At 43.5% G+C, this 13,684-nt stretch overlaps 1 protein-coding gene across 7 annotated transcripts in view; it reads right to left on the bottom strand.

The window, feature by feature from the left end:
- EOMES (eomesodermin) overlaps positions 1-13,684 on the bottom strand; it is a 152,668-nt gene that overhangs the window by 14,841 nt on the left and 124,143 nt on the right. Inside the window, exon 1 of one of the 7 annotated variants that reach the window (XM_083404915.1) lies at positions 10,311-10,425. The exons of 5 other annotated variants lie outside the window; for them this stretch is intronic. The gene's annotated coding sequence lies outside the window, so the exon portion shown is untranslated. Of the gene's footprint in view, positions 1-805; positions 1,198-10,310; positions 10,426-13,684 lie in introns of those variants that run through there. One more of the 7 variants, XM_083404914.1, reaches the window with a different exon arrangement.

Below are 13,684 nucleotides of genomic sequence, written 5' to 3'. Positions count from 1 at the left end.
TTCCCTGACCGCTGGCCATGTTGACTGGGGCTGATGGGAGTTGTGGTCCAGCAGTATCTGAACAGCCACAGATCACCCCTTCCTGCTACAGTCCTTGACTGAAACGCACCTAGCACTTCCGATAAAGAATGAACATAGTGATGTTATTCCCTGCATAGTATTTTCCCTCCAGGAATAGCTATTATATTCGGGGGGGGGGCAGTCTGCTTTTACTTAGCAACAAATGCTATTTCCAATTGATGAATATTCAGGAATTTGCAACAACAGTGATCTAGCCGAAGACAAAGGAAAACCATCAAGACCAGTATCATACACTGCCTGGCACAACTAGCCTGCTGAAGTCATCTGGACTTGTTTGGACTCATCCAATCCCTTGTCCTACAACCGCTGCTGGCAAAGATGCACCTTTGTTGCTCATTTATGGCACTTTGTATAATCAGGTTGATAAAAGTTTATTTCCCTCATTATCTAGGTAGGGAAGTGGGAGTAGGGGATTCTGCCATTGCACAGGAAGTGAAATGGCATGACCTTCATTTCCCCCCAAAGAGGTTTTTACATGCACAACCATGTTCATCCTTTAGACACCAAGCTATCAAGTTTGAATTTTGGCACTGTCCCGATCTTATGACCACATGACAGAGAGATCCACATATACACAATTTTTAGAAATTTCATTTTTAACCAAGGTTAGTGTTTGACTAGTGCTGGTGGTCATTTCCCCCCTCTATCTCATTGGGCTGCGATTCTCCTTCGTTACACTCTCTTCATTCAATGTCTCCAGTTTCCTTAATTGGATCCATTTTACCTTGTATTTTTAGATCTCTGCACACTTGGACTCCTCCTCCTTTAGCTTTTCTTCTTCTCTCTTTATTGTCATTCTTGCATTGCTAGTCCTTCTTGTGTCCAACTCTCAAGTTTCGTGTGTGTCTGTCATATCTCTGCTCTGGAACTCACTGTTTCTTGAATTTCACACCTCTCCTTCCTTCCTTCCTTCCTTCCTTCCTTCCTTGTGTTGAAGCAGCATCAGAAAACCAGATACTTTAACCTCAGATCACTCCCTCTCGGCCTTCATTTCTATCCCTTTTGTTTCTTTTGAAATTGTCAGAGGAACTCCGGAAGTTTTTTTTATACCAAGTCTAATCAATGGTTCTTCTAGCTCAATAGTGTTTGCATGGATTGGTTCTCTAGGTGTTTGTCCTAGCTCTGGAGAATAGGAGATCTTCTGCAGGCGAAGCAGATGGCCTTCCCCCGAACAAACTGGGCAAGATTTGTTGTGGTGTAGTGGCTCTTTGTGTGTACATCTCAACTCATGTGCCATGAAAAGATCACCACATGGGGATGGGAAACCCACAATCTATTTGTCCAGTCTGTTCCTGAGACAACAAATTCAAAGTAGAGCAGACATACAGGTTTCTCATCATGTTCAAAGTTCTTCCCATACACGGGTGAAGTCATTTTTACAACTTGGTTTTCGAACAGCTTAGTTCTCGAACATTTTGGCCCCTGAAGGCCACAAACTCAGAAGTGACTGTTCCGGTTTGAGAACTATTTTTGGAAGCCGAACATCCGACGGGGCTTCTGATTGGCTGCAGGAGCTTCCAGCAGCCAATCAGAAGCTGTGCTTTGGTTTCCGAATGTTTTGGAAGTCTAACAGACTTCTGGAATGGATTATGTTCAACTTCCATGGTACGACTGTACTCTGTATTATCATCATCCCCATTTTATGGATGGATAATTGAGCAAGAGTGAATTGTCTGCTCCCAGCTTGTGAATCCACAGCAGACATAAAAGTTGAATTAGGACCTTCTTGGGTTATAGCCTGGCTTCTTAAGCAACTAAACTATATCACATTTTTGTTCACTTTGGCAGCTTTGAAGTCAGACTTGAACCGGTAGGCAGCCGAAAACACACACCATCTCCTTTGTTTGAAAGGAAATTCTATAGCAGGCTAGAATGGTTAAACTTTGAAGTTACCGTAGTTGTTTCATGTTGCCATATTAGTGTTCTGTGGAGAGTCAATTCATTTGTTAATTGGAGTAATCTGCAGCCATTTAGAGGCCACAACTGTTCATGCACATTTCAGAAACTCTAACAGTTTGAAGGAACAGAACAAATGATCTGGCTGAGACAAAGTTCCCCTTCCCAATCAGAATTAACATTTTCAGACTTTGCAAATTGAGGAAGCTGTACTAGTTAAATTCAAATTCTTTATAAATTGGTTCACTTTAAGGCAATGCCCATCTTTTGTGGTTGCTAATATTTTAGCCTAAGGGCAGGTAACTATAGTTCAGTCAAATTTTATCTAAGCATCTATAATCCGCTTTCAACACAAAGGGAAGAACAATATTTAATCTCAAAAAAATCAAATGATACAAGACATTTATAGAGTCTAGGCATACAATAAATTCAATGCATGGGAATGTCAACTGGATCTGTTCACTGTGTCTTAAACCTCACTGTGACATTAAGCTGGTGAAACTTTGCAAATCATTTGCTCCTCATGCCAGGATAAGCTGCCTTCACTTACTGACTTGCAGAGTTTGTCCTCATCAAATAACAGCAACTACTCACTGACTAGTACACAATAGTATAGACTGATTTATGGGGCTTTCTTTGGCTCATAAGCCTTTCTGCACACTGGATGACAAAACATGCAAATCTTTAAGAGAAAGTTGAACAAAGTTACAGCACAGAAGCACTAGTGGGCACCATTATGATTTGTTCGTGTTCTTCTAAAATGTGCAGTTCTTTTAAGATTTTCTGTCTCCTAGCTCAGAGAAAATGAACTGTTCTTTTTCTGTTTGAATGGTCTCATGGGAAAGAGAATGACAGCACAGAGAAGGAAAGTACTTAGGTTGAGCTGGCAGAGCCTAAAAATGGAAGAAAAGAGGCAAATAAATTCAGCCTGTATGCACTGTGTGTAGAATTTAATAGCTCTAAGAGATGTACATTTTATGTGCAGTTGTATACTATGTTTGGCCCTACACGGCTGGATTAACCAGTAATCTAAACAAAGTATAATAAGGCATCAAAACTAAACTAATCCTTAATTTGCAGATCCACAGAACAACCCATGAATATAGATAACTGAGTGCAAATAGGGTGGGCAGTGTGAATGTGACCATTGTGTGATAATTGTAAGGCTGTATTGATTCAATAATACAAATTTCCTAGGTTTTGTAGGGAATGTCCACAGCGCTGTAATAGACCACACACTTTTCCATGCAAAGGTTCCAGGTTGAATCCATGGAATTGGTGTAGGATTTGATACTTGGGGGTGGTTTTTTTGGAGGAAGGGTATCTGAAGACAGAAGTTTGGAAAGAGAAAAGTCTGCAGTGGATACAGATTCCAGAAGCTCAATTCAGGGATGGATAATAATAATAATAATAATAATAATAATAATAATAATAATAATAATTTATTTATACCCCACCCATCTGGCTGGGTTTCCCCAGCCACTCTGGGCGGCTTCCAACAAAATATTAAAAATACAGTAATACAATAAAACATCAGACATTAAAAACTTCCCTAAACAGGGCTGTCTTCAGATGTCTTCTAAAAGTCAGATAGTTGTTTATTTCCTTGACATCTGAGGCTGTTTAGGAGAGCGTGCTGGGGAATACAGCAGTGGCGTAGCGTGGGGGGTGCAGGGGGGGCTGGCCGCACCGGGCGCAACATCTGGGGGTTAGGGTTAGGGGGCGCAAATCCACGGGTTAGGGGGCGCAAATCCACGGGTTAGGGGGCGCAAATTACTTGCCTTGCCCCGGGTGCTGACAACCCACGCTACGCCACTGGAATACAGAAATTTACTTGGAAGCAGTGAGCAGGACCAAAGGAGGAGCAGCTGGGTCAGGTGGCTTGCACCCCTTACTCTCACAGTATAGACTTCAGCGTGTGACACCAGAGCTTGTAGGCCTACACTAATTATTATAATTAGGGTGCTTCTTTCTCTAAAGTTTCCAAATCAGTTTTGGTGCCCTTTAACGGTTTTCTTTCTTTTAATACCATTAGGTGGACTGACTTCAGGGAGTTTTTTTTAAAAAAAAAACCAAACACATTTATTGTTGCTATGTTTGCTAATATTGAGCACAGAGACTGGTATTTCAGGGGAAATCCCGCAAATCTTGGGGGGGACCCCTTCACTAAAGCCTAATCATTCTGAGACACAAATATAGAAAACCTGGGGGGAAATCCCCAGACAGATGATTTTTTGCTAGCTAGGGGGCAGCACTTGTATGTGTGGAGAGGTCACCAAAACTTGTTATTTTTCCTTCCTGTGTTTCTTCCTGTCTGTGTGAGTGGGGAGGAAGACAGCTGTTAGAGGAAAGGGTTTCTGGGTCCAGGTCAGTAGGATCTTACTTAAATCTACTTTTCTGGTCTATGATTGTAGACCTGTGAAACAGGCACAGAGCAGAGTTGGGTTTGGTCTGTCCATCTGCAGTTGGTGTTTGCATTAAGAGTTAACCGTCCGCCTGGTTGGCTTCTGGATGTGGAATAAGGGGGCATCACCCCCTTTTGCCCCTTGCTTTAGGCAGCAAAATGCCTTGGGATGGCCCTTGCTGCAGACAAGGAAGGGGACACCCACTGTGGATGGAGTTAAAAGGCAAAGTGGAGAGTCAGGAAGGATCACATTTGTGTTGGAAGCAAAAGCCATCTAAATCATCAAGAGACCAGCTTGGATGGCCACCGAGAGATTTTGTCAAGGGTTTTAGACAACTAAAATCAATTCATCCACTTTATCTGTTTTGAACATACTGGAGAGGCAGCTAAAGATGTCACAAATGGTTAGAGTTGCCTGGAAACCTTCAAGGTGTCAATTGACTGTATTTTTAGGTACAGGAATGTTACATGGACATGCCAGTTTCACCAGTGATTTGGAAGGAAAAAAAGACTAAAAACAAAACAAATGGACTTGGCAATATGCAAGGGAATAAAAATATCATGAGAGTGAAGCTGAGTTGAAGCAGGGTAACTCAAAATCAATATTTTGCTTTTAAACTCTTAAGGGGAGGCCCAGGAGGGCTGCACTCATTTTGTCCTCCTTACTTATTATCCTCAGAGGATTGGCTGAAAAGTGTCAAGATGACTCCATACTTACAGCTAGGACATTCCTCGCTGACAAGCCACTTGTTAGACTATTTGGCTGCTGCTTCACCCCCCTAGCATGGGGTTTGTGCAGAGGATAAAATAAACAAAACAAAGCCCCAAACTTGGAACAGGTGGAATGTGCCCAATACAGTGGTATCTCTGGTTACGAACTTAATTTGTTCCGGAGATCCGTTCTTAACCTGAAACTGTTCTTAACCTGAGGTACCACTTTAGCTAATGGGGCCTCCCGCTTCCGCCGCGCCGACAGCACACAATTTCTGTTTTCATCCTGAGGAAAGTTCTTAACCTGAGGTACTACTTCCAGGTTAGTGGAGTCTGTAACCTGAAGCGTCTGTAACCCGAGGTATTTGTAACCTGAGGTACCACTGTATCACATTTCAAGCACACTTCTCCCTTCTTTCCTACCTATGCTTGCATCAAACAAATATCTTAGTTATTGTGGCCACTCTGACTTAATTTGGATGGTTGCCCATGGCCTATCCATGGACTACGAATGACTGATTTTTGGCGCGTTTTACATGCTACGTGAACAGTTTCTTATACAAGGAGTATACCGTAATTTGGCAGAGGGACGTTATGCAACAACATGGCCACCATTTCTGTAAATTTTAAAACAGAAACCAAAGCAAATGATCATGGTACTACCAGGAACATTCATCCACTGAATGTCTGGGCAAACAGGAATGTTTTCAAATTTCTAGTGAAAGTTAATAATGAGAAAGAGAGGTGCACCTCACTAGTGGGGGGGGGGCATTCCACAACACGGGAACCACAACTAAAAAGACCCTGTTATGGGACAGTGCCAACCTTTTTGGCTTCACTGGCCAGATCTTTTTCAGGCCAAATTGCAGCCCGGCCAAATTTTAGTGTTGGCTGCATTATGCCAAATGACTGGCTTGTGGATGGTCCCGTCCACCTCTTGAAATCCCTAGTGCAGTGTTTAAAGTTAAAGGTAAAGGACCCCTGGACAGTTAAGTCCAGTCTAAGGTGACTAAGGGGTTGCGGCGCTCATCTTGCTTTCAGGCCTTGGGAGCCGGCGTTTGTCCACAGACAGCTTTCCAGGTCATGTGGCCAGTATGACTAAACTGCTTCTGGTGCAACAGAACACCATGATGGAAGCCAGAGCTCACGAAAATGCCATTTACCTTCCTGCTGCAGTGGTACCTATTTATCTACTCACACTGGTATGTTTTCAAACTGCTAGGTTGGCAGGAGCTGGGACAGAGCAATGGGAGCTCACTCTGTCTTGGGGATTCGAACTGCCAACCTTCCGATCGGCAAGCTCAAGAGGCTCAGTGGTTTAGACCACAGCGCCACCTTCTAGTGTTTAAAGGAGGATGCTTCAAACAGTGATTTTGCACTTTAACCAGCCTCAGAGTGGAATGTCGGGCCTGGCTTAAAGCCCTTGGAAAAAGTGTTCTTTGAAGAGACTTCTATTGGTGGCGAGCAGTGGTGTGGGAGAGGAGAAAGACATATGCATTGGGCATAACAACCCAGTGAGGTTGGCTAGGCTGAGAGGCTGTGATGGGCTCAAGGTCACCTCAATGGCTGAATAGGGATTTCAACCCTGGTCTCAAAGGTCTTAGTCCAACATTCTAACCACTACACCACACTCATACCTAAAGTGACCACCAACAATTTGAAAGGCATGTGCATTGACAGCTACAGAATAAAATCTTTTAATTTCCCAGGAGACAATGTGTGTTCCGGATGTTATCCTTCATGAGGTCTATTATTATTATTATTATTATTATTATTATTATTATTATACCATCCTATACTAGGGGGGTCTCAGGGCAGTTCACAGAATAAAATCAAAATATAAAACTACAAAATACCTTATAAAAATAAAAACAACAACCCAATAGCCCCCCCCCAAAAAATGACGTTTTAAAAGGGCATCGTATCAACCAAAGGCCTGGTTAAAAAGGAACATTTTTGCCTGGCTCCTAAAGATGTATAATAAAGGTGCCAAGCGAACTTCCCTGGGGAGAGCATTCCACAGACAGGGAGCCACTGCAGAGAAGTCCCCGTTCTCATGTTGCCACCCTCCGAACCTCTCGAGGAGGGGGCACATGAAGGAGGGCCTCAGAAGATGATCTCAGGATCCGGGTAGGTTCATATGGAAAGAGGTCTCCTTGGGGTATTGCGGTCTTGAGCCGTTTAATGCTTTATAGGTCAAAACCAGCATTATCATTATCATTTCACTGCTGGATCTGTATCTCAGTGTTTCTTTTTGTGGCTGTGATCCTACAAGCAGCAATGAGAAGACCATCACAGGAGATTTTTGATAGGCATGTGTGGTAGCTTGAACCAGTTTCAGACCTCTAGCTATAACTCAATCTATTCTTTATTCCACCCCAACGGTATTTGTTTCTGAGAGCAAAAAACAAACAAACAAAAAACACCTCCCCAAATACAATCTTCAATTTTTATAGTAGAAATAAAGAGGATCAAACAAGAAAAATACTACATCAGCCACCCATTCCCTTTCTTACTCATTTCCCCCTACCGAACATATATGGTATGTAAAGAAAAAAGCAATTCGCCACAGCACTGCAACTTTAAATTACTGCTTTAAGTCCCTGCAAAGAGTAATAATTTCACAAGTGGAATCATGTCAATTGAACAGCCATCAGCAAGGATTGGGTGTGCCGGGACCTGTCTATGAGTTTGTCAACCCCTAGTAATTGAACCTCATTAACTTCAATTGATTGACTCATATATGGGATTTCAGAAATGTGTTAGTTCAGTTTTTAATCTCACATTGGAAACTGCTTCCCCCCCCCCTTGAATTTGTGTGTGTTCTGGGTGGGTGGGTGTTATAGACAGTAAAATAGATATATTTATCATCTTTACTGTTCACATCATGTGTCTGATAGCATAAATTTTTGTGTATGAAAGCTCACCCCAAGATAATTTAGTTGTTGTTTTAACAGTACAGTAATAGAACAGGTGTTGCTCTAACAGTGCAGCAATAGACTGAACCATGCAAACCTTTAATAAGGTTAGATAAGTGAGAACGTACACATGATGGAGCTTCTATGTTCAGGGACGATAGGGGTGTTCACATGTTACATTCAATGAATGTACAATCTGTGAACATAAATGGTTGAGCAGCACAAATCAATGTATACTCTTTCACACAAACACACGGCTGTCTACCTGTGTAGAAACCGCTTGTGCCTGTATTAACTGCAGCTCGTGTACAACCTAATATGTCCCTGAAAACCAGTGGCTATGGAACAACAGAGAGGGAAGCCTGTGTCTTTCATACCCTACTTGTGGCCTTTGGGGAGGCATCTGGTTGGTGTCTGTGAGAAGGAAGATAGAATAGATTAGGGTTTCCCAAATTTGGGTCTCCAGCTGGTTTTGGAATACAGTTCCCATCATCCCTGACCACTGGTCTTCTGGTTAGTGATGATGGGAGCTGTAGTCCAAAAACAGCTAGAGACCCAAGTTTGGAAAATCCTGGAATAGATGGACCTTTGATCTTACCTCGCAGGGCTCTTCATATGTTCTTGCTTATCTACTGTATATTTTGGAATGTGCTTTGTCTGTCTGTCCATCTGTTCTCTATGGTTTTGGCCGCGTCTTGAGATATGATTGCCAAACTTGGCATGAAGGTTTCTGAATCAAGATGCTGGACCGAAACATGACTTTGGTGTGACTTCACCCAATTTTTGGCACGAGGGGTCCAAACTACATTGATATGGACACCTCTGAAGATATTGTTGCCCCATCTGGTGGCACTTCACCCGTTTTTGTGTGAGAGTGCCAACCTGCATCAATTTGGATGCCTCTGAAGATTCTGTTGCCCAACTCAGGTTGAGAGTCTTAAGCTGCAGGAGGTGGTCTTGGGCTATGCTTGGACAACGGACACCATGTTGAATCCAGATGGTGGACCAAAATAACCCTAATGAAATAGGAACTCCTCCCCCACACCAAAAAAATAATAATATTAAAATTGATTTGAGGTCAGACCAGGTGTTCCCTGGATCAGATCGAAGCCCTGGCTGGGTGTGAGCATGTGCAGGCCTGAAACTCATAAATCACATTATTCATATACAAATCATTTATTTTTTTTTTGTTTCTTTGAATTCACTGGTGGCATCAGGGCTTTCTACTAGTCCACTATACTATATATTTTGGAAAGATATTTGTCTGTCTGTTTGCTACATGTTAGGACATTTCTTAAGATACTGAAACCAAATTTTGTACAGTGGTACCTTGGGTTACATACGCTTGAGGTTACATACGTTTCAGGTTACAGACTCTGCTAACCCAGAAATAGTACCTTGGGTTAAGAACTTTGCTTCAGGATGAGAACAGAAATTGCGCAGCAGCGGCACGGCAGCAGCAGGAGGCCCCATTAGCTAAAGTGGTGCTTCAGGTTAAGAACAGTTTCAGGTTAAGAACAGAATGAATTAAGTTCTTAGCCCGAGGTACCACTGTATGATTATTCCCAAGATCAAGGAGCCAGGATTTCAGCCGTGTTTGGATGCATCTGGGTGCCATTTTGAATCAAGACTACAAAACTGCACAGATTTTTGTGTGTTTGTTTAGAATTCTTGAGCAATACTGGGCACAAGGTTACTATAAAAGATGAGATTATTTGTAGAGCTATTCATATTTTTTAAGAAAACAGGCTCCAGTTCATATGTTTGCCTCTTTAACATAGAAGAGTGGCTACAATGGCTCTTGTTCCCCCAAGCAAGTGCAAAACTATACTATAGCAGGATGTTTCATCTCATCTCTCAAAGAAATCTGTTCATTTGATGATAATTCAATAGTTTTCTCTTTCATTTTTGGTCTGACTGTGTGGTCTCAGTGCAAGAAGATGGGCTGGGATGAACTTCGAGACACCTTCTGTTTACAGGGGTGGCGCTGTGGGTTAAACCACAGAGGCTAGGGCTTGCTGATCAGAAGGTCGGCGGTTCAAATCCCTGCAACGGGTCCCTGCTCCTGCCAACCTAGCAGTTCAAAAGCACGGCAAAGTACAAGTAGATAAATAGGTACCACTCTGGCGGGAAAGTGAACAGCGTTTCCGTGCACCGCTCTGGTTCGCCAGAAGCGGCTTAGTCATGCTGGCCACATGACCTGGAAGCTGTACGCCGGCTCCCTCGGCCAGTAAAGCGAGATAAGCGCCGCAACCCTAGAGTCGTCTGCGACTGGACCTAATGGTCAGGGGTCCCTTTACCTTTATAAAGTCACAGAGCTGGGTTGCTGCCAGACTGCCTCTGTCTTGCGGGAATGATTCAAGTGCGTGCTGGAACTGAAGTGGATGGCTTCTGTTGGGCAATTGGCAGGGAAATGCACAAAAAAGTATGGGATGAAAGAATGATTAGTAGTAGGAAGATATGTAAAACCCCCACAAGGAAATCAGGGTGAATGCAGGACATATGCTCATTGTCATATAACTGTCCCATAAATGAATTTGAATGAATGCTCCATAAAGACTGGACATAGTCTGACCAGTGCAGTAGCTTTGTGCAAGTAAACCAGAATGAATGCTGTTTAAACAGGTCGTCTGGAAATGCCCTCAGAAAGGCCCGAAGTCTACCCCTCATCTGTTTAACTGTGCTGTATGGGATATTGCTATGCAGACACTGTATCACGGCCTGCTCTAAAAATAAACTGTGGCTGGCAAACAGTTTTTTAATAGTTCGTGTGGAATGTCATCAGCTGAAAGATATCCAAAAACATTTGCTGTACTTAAAATCTTACAAAGGGTCATACAGGTGATTGCAAAAACATTTTCTTTCTAGATCTGTTTCCCGGACAAAGCTTTTAAACCTAAAGGTATTAAAAAACTTTAAAAAAGAATACAGTGTGTGTGTTTGTTGTTGTTGTTGTTTTGTGTGTATATATATATATATTTCAGTTTATATAGTTAACCATATTCCTAATCTCCCACTATTCGTTTTCATGCTCTCCTATACTAGAATACTAGCTTTTACATCTATTCAATTTAGCATGTAAGGTAAAATTGTATAGAAAGTAAGTTTTTGCATAAGGGAATTAATCTAGAGATTCTTAAAAACCACAAAAAACACAAGTAACCTGAAGAAGAAGAAGAAGAAGAAGAAATGGTAGGCAAAAAGTCTACGTGCAGTAAGTTGTGGCAGAATTGATATCTTCTCTGAAGGGTTTTATAAATAAAATAAATATAAAAAGACAAGTAACTTTCTCACCTAATTTGCTTGCAGAACTGATAATTAAGTGTTGCTGGCTGCATCACATTTGTGATACTTGATATTGTGTCTCTGCATATTTAGAGGCTAAAATCGTTTTGCTTTTTTGCTGAGTAAAACATCCATTTCATGGATGCTTTCCGCCCACGGATAACGTCTAGCTCCTGTCTTATAATTTACCCTCCAATGGAGAAACCTCCCATTTGGGTTAACATTCTCCCATGTCCCAAATTTAAAGGGAATTCTGACATCCTCATACAACACTTGGGAGTAAAATCAGAGGTCACTGATCTGCAGGTGCAGCAGACACCTTTGCTGGAACCCGCAGCGTCTCCCCTCCTTGGATGAAATTAGGCTTAAAAGAAGCATTCCCTTGTAGGTTGTGGTGAGTGCTTTGTTGCAGTGTGTGTGTGTGTGTGTGTGTGTGTGTGTATACGTACACACACACACACACGGTGCTCATAACAGTCTTGGTAAAGGTACCCCTGCCCGTACGGGCCAGTCTTGACAGACTCTAGGGTTGTGCGCCCATCTCACTCAAGAGGCCGGGGGCTAGTAAGCGGTCCCTATTTATCTACTTGCACCCGGGAGTGCTTTCAAACTGCTAGGTTGGCAGGCGCTGGGACCGAACAACGGGAGCGCACCCCGCCGCGGGGATTCGAACCGCCGACCTTTCGATCGGCAAGCCCTAGGCACTGAGGCTTTTACCCACTGCGCCACCCGCGTCCCCATAACAGTCTTACCTGTTTGCAAATCTGTTGTGGGCCAAAAAGAAGATTGGCACTTCCCAAACTTAAGGCTACAAACTGTCTCTGTTAATAATAGAAATCATAATAAACGTAGGATGGTGGTCAAAAGGAAGTTTCCAACTATTTGTAGATTGTTTTGTGGGCAGCTGGTTCCAAGATGCAAGCTACAATAGATGAAAGATAATGACAGGAAGGGGATTCAGACCAATAAGTCGCTTTTTGAAGGGCCAACAAAAGCGTTAGGATGGCTTCTTTCTATTAAGACAAACTTTCGAAAGATTTCTATTTAGCCCACTGCTATTCAGTGCTTGGCAGTGTCGGATTGTTCCTCTCCCCGCCCCCCCCCCCCAGTTGTGTATATGTAAGGAGGTCCAGAGGGGAAACATCTATTTTGCGAAGACATTTTTTTCTCAGAATCTATGGCTCTGATTTGACTGAGCGACACAGAAGCATTAGAGGCCTCTAGTTCTCCTGCCGCACACTTTTGATGCCAACCCAACACTGAGAATTGTGCAGTGCACTCTGCCCTCCTTCTGAGTAGGTGCTTATTCTTTTCCATCAAAGAGCTTTCCAGCAACTATCTGGACGATAGCTGCTCAAATCCAGAGACGCAAGGCAGTTCTCTGAACATTCTGCAAAACGTTGTGCAACCGGATCTGCTTCCCTCCTTACTGCTGGTAAGTCCAACATCACCGCTTGTTCAGTAAACATCTCCTCTTCCCCGTTCCTAGAGTGCCCTCGGTTTTTCCTTCACACGCTGCTTCCTGAGTTCACCATTTCCGGTTTGTGACACATCTTTGCTCCAGTTCAGCTCCTTATCTTTCGCCTCATCTTTAGACATGGATTTCAGTCACTCTCTTCTTGAAATGCCTCATCAATGCCAACAGCATTCTAGAATTGAAACATGCTGGTTGTTGCACCGTCCATGATTAGTTAGTCCATTTTTAGTACCACTGATTGGTTGGTTGTCTTTACATACCATCATTTTCTCCAAGGGGCCAATGGCATAGCGTGGGGGGTGCAGGGGGGCCCGGCCGCACCGGGCGCAACATCTGGGGGGGGGAGCGCTCGCACTCGCAGCTCTCTGCCCCTACCTGGCTCACTCACTCTCTCTCACTGCAGTGCTGGCTGTGCGAATCTGATCCAAGCTGCCGGGTCGCCGCCCACTGTGGAGGGGAGGGTGCCAGGCGTGCGGTGCGGTGCGGAGAGAGAGCGAGGGACTATCTGGGGAGGGACAGTGCAGCGGGGGGGGGCGCAAATCACTTGCCTTGCCCCGGGTTAGGGGGCGCAAATTACTTGCCTTGCCCCGGGTGCTGACAACCCACGCTACGCCACTGCAAGGGGCTCAAGGTGGGGTCTGAGTGGGCGCTTGAACCCTGATCTCCCAGGTCCTAGTCTGACACTCTAATCACTATGCCACCCTGGCTCTGGACATGTGTGAAGGATCCAACAACAGTCAGAGCATTCCCAGAAATAAAATCTAGCTCAAAATGTCAGTGTGACCACATCTTCAAGTTACTGCCTACAAGGAACCTTCCAGCAAAGGTCAGAGGTAACGTTACATAATCTCACATGAGCTAACAGCTATTCTTGCTTAATATTATTATCCCACATTACCTTATCTTGTTGTG

The sequence above is a fragment of the Podarcis tiliguerta genome, assembly GCF_965153285.1.
Source record: "Podarcis tiliguerta genome assembly, chromosome: 12".
Lineage (NCBI taxonomy): Eukaryota > Metazoa > Chordata > Lepidosauria > Squamata > Lacertidae > Podarcis > Podarcis tiliguerta.
This window is presented reverse-complemented; position numbering and strand designations above follow the sequence as displayed.